The sequence below is a fragment of the Vicia villosa genome, unplaced genomic scaffold, assembly GCF_029867415.1.
Source record: "Vicia villosa cultivar HV-30 ecotype Madison, WI unplaced genomic scaffold, Vvil1.0 ctg.001284F_1_1, whole genome shotgun sequence".
Taxonomy (NCBI): Eukaryota; Viridiplantae; Streptophyta; class Magnoliopsida; order Fabales; family Fabaceae; genus Vicia; species Vicia villosa.
In genome coordinates, this window is record NW_026705560.1 from 373886 (window position 1) to 382331 (window position 8446).

An 8446-nucleotide genomic window follows, 5' to 3' on the forward strand; every position below is an offset into this window, starting at 1 on the left:
CATTAATTACATATTTATACATCAAAATTATAAGTTGTCAAGTCTTTTAAGAATAATTTTTTCATTTTACTTATTTATTTATTTATTTATTATTTATTATATTTAATTATTTAATAATTTTTCTTTCAATAGTTCATTAATAAAATCACGTTCTATATCAATTATTAATTATTTATTTTATATAATACAAATTTAATATAAACAAAAAGATATTTTTCTTTAATTATTGAAGCCAAAATTTTACAGATATTTTTGTCATTTTACTTGTTTACTTATTTATTTATTTCATTTAATTTAATTATTTTATAATTTTTTTCCAAATATTTATTAATAGAACCCATGTTCTCAATCATTTATTCATTTTTTTTTTGAAACAAAAGATTTTATTCATTTCAAATGCTCTATTACACACAAGGCTAGGAGCCGTATAACTTGACTATTTACATGAGAATATTAACAATGTGGTTTCTATAATTGGGTTTCATCCACCCTCTATAGACTAAAGAATCTATTGTTGACTTTATGACACTTTGAATATCCCTATAGGACCCTTTATTTCCAAAAATCATGGAGTTTCTATACATCCATATACCATAGACAATTTCTGTGGAAGCAGCCTTGACAAGCACATTAGGCCATCCTTTTCCTTTTGATTTCCTTCTAATCCAATCCATATCAAGGTTCGTGGGCAACGGTATTTTCATCCACTCGAACAACTCTTGCCAAATGGGGACTGTGGCCTTGCATTTGAACATAAGGTGTTCAAGGTCTTCAGAGTCTTATTTGCAAAGATCACATATAGTATTTTGTGCCATGCCCAGCTTATGCATTCTAGCTTTTGTGAACAGTCTATTCTGACAGGCTAACCATAACATCACCTTCGATCTAGGCCTAGCAAAATTATGGGTCAGCATGTGGTACCACTCCACCCTATTGCCATCTTCAATCAATATGTTATAAACCTTCATCATACTGAATTTCCTTTGGTTCCTCATACTGTTCCAGCAAACCTCTATTCTCCCAATATCAGTTTTTCTATCCAGGATATGTTTGAGAATCCAAGTGCAGTTTTTGCCCAGTTCATCTGTCATCAAACTCCTCCCTTTTAAGTAATATGTGTGAATCCATTTCACCCAGAGATTATCAAGCTCCATACTGATGTTCCACATACACTTTAGCATGGCCACTTGATTCCAAACCTGCAAATTAACTATGTTCAGTCCACCTTGTTTAACTGGGCAGCAGACTCTCTTCCAGGCCACAGGGCTCTTCTTGCATGCAGCAGTTTTACTAGACCAAATATAAGACCTGCAGAGACTATCCAGTTTCTTGATAACAAAATCAGGTAAAGGTAGGCATGCCATCCAATATTGGACAGTGGCAGTCACAGTGCTTTTAACTAACTGAATTCTTCCTGCTGTGCTAAGCAGATGAGCAGACCAGTGCCTAATCCTACTCATTATCCTATCAATCAGAGGCAAGTAATGACTAATATTCAGTTTTTTACTAGCAAGGGGGATACCTAAGTACCTGATGGGCAGTTGTCCCTCAGCATATCCAGTGGTCCTGCTAATCTCCTTTTTGATATCATCATCCATACCACCAAAGAATGCTTTACACTTCCTGATATTAACTCGAAGGATAGTTGAAGCAGAGAAAGAGTTGAAGGCTGCAAGCAAAATGTTAATATATTTTGTATCTCCTCTGCTAAACATGAGTACATCATCTGCAAATGTTAGATGTGTGATCTTCAATGCTTTGCACTTGCTGTGATATTTGAATTTTGTATTATTTGTCATCTTGATCATAACCCTGTTCATATACTCCATCATAATGACAAAGAGGAGTGGGGATATAGGGTCCCCCTGACGAATTCCTCTTCTAGCCTCCAAAATCTCATAAAATTCCCCATTCACATTAAATCTATAGGTCACTGTAGTGGTTCCCAGCATAATCCACTTGATGAATTGATTAGGCAGGCCAATCTCTTTCAGCACAGTTTCCAGGGAGTTCCAGTTCACCATGTCATAGGCCTTCTGTTGATCAACCTGGATCATACTTCTAGGTGTGCCTCCTTTCCTGCTATACCCTCTCATTAACTCAAAAGCAAGCAGTATGTGGTTCTGTATCACTTGTCCCTTCAAGAAAGCAGCCTGACTTTTATGTATGATCTCTGGCAGCACATTACCCAATCTATTGGTGAGCACTTTGGATATTATTTTATAGAAAGTGGTGCACCCAACAATTGGTCTGAAATCCTTCACTTCACAAGAATTCTCAGTTTTAGGAATAAGAGTCACAATGGTGCTATTAAAGGCTTTAAGGATATTACCTTTGATAAAGAATTCTTGCACTGCTTCCAGGACATCCTTCTTAATAATGCTCCAACTAGACTTGAAAAAATAAGAACCATACCCATCAATACCTGGGGCTTTGAGATCACCAATAGCCTTCAGAGCTTCCCAAATCTCTACCTCAGTTACAGGTCTAATAAGAAGGTCCTTTTGAATAGTACTGACTTGCTTCCCACTCCTCATTGCTTCAATATCCACATGCTGAACATTTTCTTCCTTGGATCCCATTAGGTTAAGATAGAATTTCATAACCTCCTTCTGGATACTATCTTGATCAGTTACAGTGGCTCCCTCATCAGTCTTGAGCATCTTCATACTTTTACTTTTATGCTTTGCTTTAATGGAAGCATGAAAGTAAGCAGTGTTTTCATCAGCCAGTCTAAGCCACTCTATCTTGAATCTCTGAATAAGCATTTGTTCTTCCTGTTCATGTAATCTAAGGACCTCAGCAGTGCATATTTTGACCCTTTTGATTGTATTGCTATCCATTCTGTTAGTGTTTAGGTCCCTATGAGCCATTTCCAGATCTTTCCTAGCAGTTTCCATGGTATGCTTCATACTAATCATGCTCTTGCTAAGCTTTTGAAGATCAGGTTTCAGTCTCTGCAGTTTCCTCCAAAGGATATACATTGGACTCCCTTCCATAGGCTGTTCCCAGCTGGCCCTCACAGTCTCTTCATAGACATTCAACTTAGTAATACAATTGTAGAATTTGAATCTCCTGGGTTTATAACCATCATGCTTGTCTTTGGTTACCTGTAAGAGTGCATGGTCAGACACATTGGGGGATAACACAGATAGGGTCAAATCACCATACTTTTGGAACCAAGCCACATTACCAATGAGTCTATCTATCCTAGAATGGATAGGATCCAAAGTGTGTCTATTGCACCAAGTGAAATAGTCCCCAATACTATCCATTTCACTCAGTCCATTATGCATCATCATCTCTTGCAGATCAATGTACTCAGACTCCATCACCATTCTTCCACCTATTCTGTCTTGAGCTTTTATGACATTATTGAAGTCCCCAATAATGCACCAAGGCTCATTACTACTAGGTTTCTGCTGAGTGAGCTCTTTCCATAGCAATTTCCTCTGCTCAAGTTTATTCATTCCATATATGGTTGTTAACCAATATCTAAAATCTCCCTGAACACCATAAACTGCACAGTGAATAAGTTGGTCAGAACTCTTAATCTTCTTCACCACTAGATTTCTGTCATTCCATGAAAGCCATATCCTTCCATTATCATGGCTCTGGTAGTTATCTATGTAGTTATCATGTATATTGAGCTTAGCTCTAATCTTCACTGCCTTATCTATCTTGACTCTAGTCTCAATGAGAATCAATATATCAGGTTTCATATAATGGAGACGGGAACTAATCTCCTTAAGTTTACCTGATTTGTTTAGTCCCCTAACATTCCAGGAGACTAACATGGTCCTCTATCTAAGGTCTCTATGAGATCATTCAAAATCCCTAGAGCCTCAAATCCATTCTCACAATTCAATTCAGGTAGAGGTTCAGTAAGAGTTCTTTTACCTTTATCTTTGGTTGATGATCCAATCACAGTCCAGCTAGTATCCTCATCATCAGTTTTCTGTTTTCCTTGTTCATATATCCCCTGTTCCTTTGATATCCCTATATCCTTGGCTTTTCTAGGGGATCCCTGCTCCATGTCTGCAATTTTGGCTTTAGGTTTCCATTGCTTTTTCACGAAATCTTTGCATTTATGCCCCACAGCTTGGCATCTCTCACAGAACAAAGGTTTCCATTCATACTCCACTGGCTGCATACTTACCCTTCCTTCACAATCCTTAATAGCTATCTCCTTAATCATGTCTCCTGTGATATCAACTTCAACCAATATGCGAGCATACGATACCCTCAGCTTATTGGCCGTGCATTCACCAGTTACCAAAGGCACACCTATAACACTGCCGATTTTGCTTAAGCTTTTCTCTCCCCATAGATGTAAAGGGAGCTTGACCCATAGTGGCAAAGTCCTTAGCATATCCCTTTTTAGATTGAAATCAGGCTTCCATTCCCTTAGCATCAGAGAAACATTCCTCAAGGTGTAAGGGCCTTTCATCAGCACTGTATCCATATCCTCCTGTGATTTGAATCGAAGGATGAAGTAACCTTCATCGTGGTAATAGATGTCAGGGAGTTTGACAAAATTCCATGCCCTTTCCATGAAGTTCTTCATCGTGTTCATACTCAGTTCCTCACCCATCGCATACAAGATTAGCGTTGTTTCCCAGTACTTGACTTTCGATGCAATATCATCTTCTTCGATCTCAATCACGATTCCATCGATTGTGACGTTTGGTGCTATATATTGCATCGACATCCCTTTTGAAGGATTCCGATTCTCAGTGAGAACATCCACCCACAATTTCCGTTCTTCAATCTTTCTTGCTTCTGAATGTGGATCTTACTTCTTCATCCCCGTCATTAGGGTTTCGCCTTTGATTTCGCCATTGTTTTCTTCCTTTTCCGTCTTATCTTTGTCTTCCTGCCTAGCCAGAACAGGGTGAGTCGTCTGCTCCTTCACCGGTGACGATGGTGAAAGGTGGTTCCCCGGTGACGGTGGCGCCGCTTTTGGTGGCCTCCCTCATCCCCGTTTCGCCCTAGAGCCTGTTCCCGCCATTATATCATTTCATTTTTTTTATAATACAACAAAAGAACATTTTTCTTTCAAGTATTATTGTAAATGAAAATTATACTTCTAAAATAAATAAAACATTCTATCTAAAACATTTGATAAATTTTAAAAAAACTAATAACCAAAAATATCCTACTCTAGATTAGATGATTTATTCTGTAGGGTCGTTCTTTATTATTTACAATAAGGTCTGTTTTTCCAACTTTAATATTCTTCACTTCACTACTATTTTGAAGTAGGAATAATTATCATATATTTAAACTAGTCAGAGACCCGTGCTGTCTTCCAGGTTATTATTTGTAGTTTAGTATTTTTTGAACAATACGAAAAATGTGAAGTAAATAAGTTGGACCAAATTGCATATATTAAACGAAAACTAACTATTTAAAAAAATTACTAATAAGATATTAGTAGTATGAAAATTAGATTCTAAGTTAAAATAATGATTCACAATAAATGTTTAAGACCCGTGCATCCATACGTGTGAATTAATTTTAATTGATATATAATTTATTTATATGTATTTGTGAAAACTCATTTTAATTTAGAAAGTACGATGAAAAATTATGAAATCAAAATGTTATAACAAAAAGTTCGTAATATGATTACACAAAATATAATGATAAATTTGACAAAGGATGTAAATTTGAAAATTTTAAATTGAATTACTTAATTGGAAAATAAATAATTATTATATAAATTTAATTGTAATAAATAATTATATAAAAAAATAAATATACCTTGTGACATGGATAAAGAAAAAAATTGATATTTAAAAATAAAAATTTTGTCATCAAATAAAGATATTTTATTAATTAAAATAATATATATATATATATATATATATATATATATATATATATATATATATATATATAAATAAATATATATATATATATATATATATATATATATATATATATATATATATATATATATATATATTATATTATGATGATTATGGTTCATAAGATAAGAATTAAGTTGTGTGAATGACTATATAGTATTATTCAATTTGATAAACTATATTTTTAATTTTATTAAAATAAAAAAATAGATTAATTAATATTTTAAAGATAACAAACAAATAGAATAGATTTTATATATATATATATATATATATATATATATATATATATATATATATATATATATATATATATATATATATATATATATATATATATATATATATATATATATATGAGAATGACATATTTATATGAGAATGTGAGAATGAATCTGAACCTTTGGATTTTAAAATAAATGGTGGAGATTATGGGTGAATCTTTTTATTCTCTCTCCTACATCATTTATTTCAAAATGTAGGAGAGAGAAAAAAAGATTCACCCATAATCTTCACCATTTATTTTAAAATCCAATGGTTCATATTAATTCTCACATTCTCATATAAATATGTCATTCTCATATATATATATATATATATATATATATATATATATATATATATATATATATATATATATATATATATATATATATATATATATATATATAGATTACTCCACATCTTAACCATTTATTCTTTTCAATCTAATGGTTAAAAATAATAACCATTAGATTGAAAAGAATTAATGGTCAATAATAGAAGTTGGAAGGAATGTGTTTTTGTTGTGTTAGAAGAATTGACCATACCGGCTCTTATTCACTGTTTTTACCACTTAATGAATTTTCTATCTAAATCTAAGACATTAAAGAAAGCATAAATAATTATAGCTGAATGCCAAAGACATTAGCGGTTATTCATACTACTTATTATATATTTAGATATATAGCAAACACAAATGTGAAAAACAAAACATCAACCAAAGCACAAGAAGAAAATTTTGATAATCATAGCCATGACTTAGCAATAAAAACAGAAACAAAGGTAAATATGGTAGTTAATAAAATAGATCTTTGTCATATTCAAATAATAACAATGTCCAATAACATATTTTAATGTCAGTATTTCAATTTTTTATTCCTTGAGAGTACTCAATATCAGTAAATATTGGAGCTATGTACCTAAAAGTTAACCAACATTGACATCAATGACTAAGAAATATCCAATGTCCAATTAAAAACAATAGATCATACATATCATGCAGATAATTCCTAAGTTGGGTCACATGTTCTGCATTCTAGTGTAGTGCGGGTCTTATCATTAGGACTTATTTTAACTGGAGGTGCACCAACCCAGGCATTCAAATTCCTGCACGAGAGATTAGACAACATTATGATTCGTGAATTTTAAGTGGAAAGCAAATTATAGAAATGCAACAAAAACACATAAACGGCCACATGAAACACGCTAAATACTATGTTATAGTTTCCAAGTTAAGACTCCAAGCAATTTGAACTCATAGCATACAATCACATGGTTACATGATAGAAAATTTCAAAAATACCAAATAGTTATTGACAGATCTACGCACCGAATGAACTATAAGGATGTCCCACGCTTTCTGCAAGACCCTGCAAGTATATAGAATGTTAAATAAAGTTCTTCAATTTGGTCTGGATATTTATGTTTCAAAAAGTAAGTATAAAAGCCAATAATAAAAATGGTTTTGGAAGTGAAATATGAATAATAGTGTTGCAAAAAGAGAGTAGTATGAACTTGCAGAGAGACTACAAACATGTTGAAATGTCATCCATATTGTGATTAAAAGAAAATGAAAAAGCAGTAATGAATCACAGTTAAACAGTTACGAACGTCATCCATGCTTGGCTGATGCATGGTGCATCCGAACAATTTAAATCTTTCTGCTGTAAACAGTGGAGTAGCTAGTTTTCACCCAAAACTCAAAGCTATGAGTACAAATTGTCTGAGAAAAATCAATAGCAACAGTTCACTGAGTTTCATCACAGCATCAGGTTTCAATAGTAACTTTTGTCTGTTTCGCTCAGGTTCGACATAAATGTCGATGTATCACAAAGCACTCGACGAATGCCATCAATACACTGAGTTTTCATTATAGCAACAGAATATGGAAATCAAACCAATCTAAAACCGTGGAAAACATAAAATACATGAGAATTAATAAAATATAGAGCTTGGTCAGGTAACCACTCAGGTTTCGACATAAATGCCAATGTATCACAAAGCACACTATGAATGCCATATATAAACTGTTTTCATCACAGCAACAAAATATGAAAATCAAACCAATCTAGTGATGATTTAGATACTTGGAAAACAAACCAAGAAATTTGTAATCAAATCAATTTAGATACCTGGTCATTTAACACTCTGCACATGTTTGAAAATTTCATAATTCCAGCTGGGGGAATTAGTGATGAATTGCATATCGCCGCATAAGATTTATATTATAGTTTTAGTAACCAATATAATAGTTACAATAAGTCCATCTATGAACCGCCACAAAGATGATAAAGCATACCTCACCAAGGATT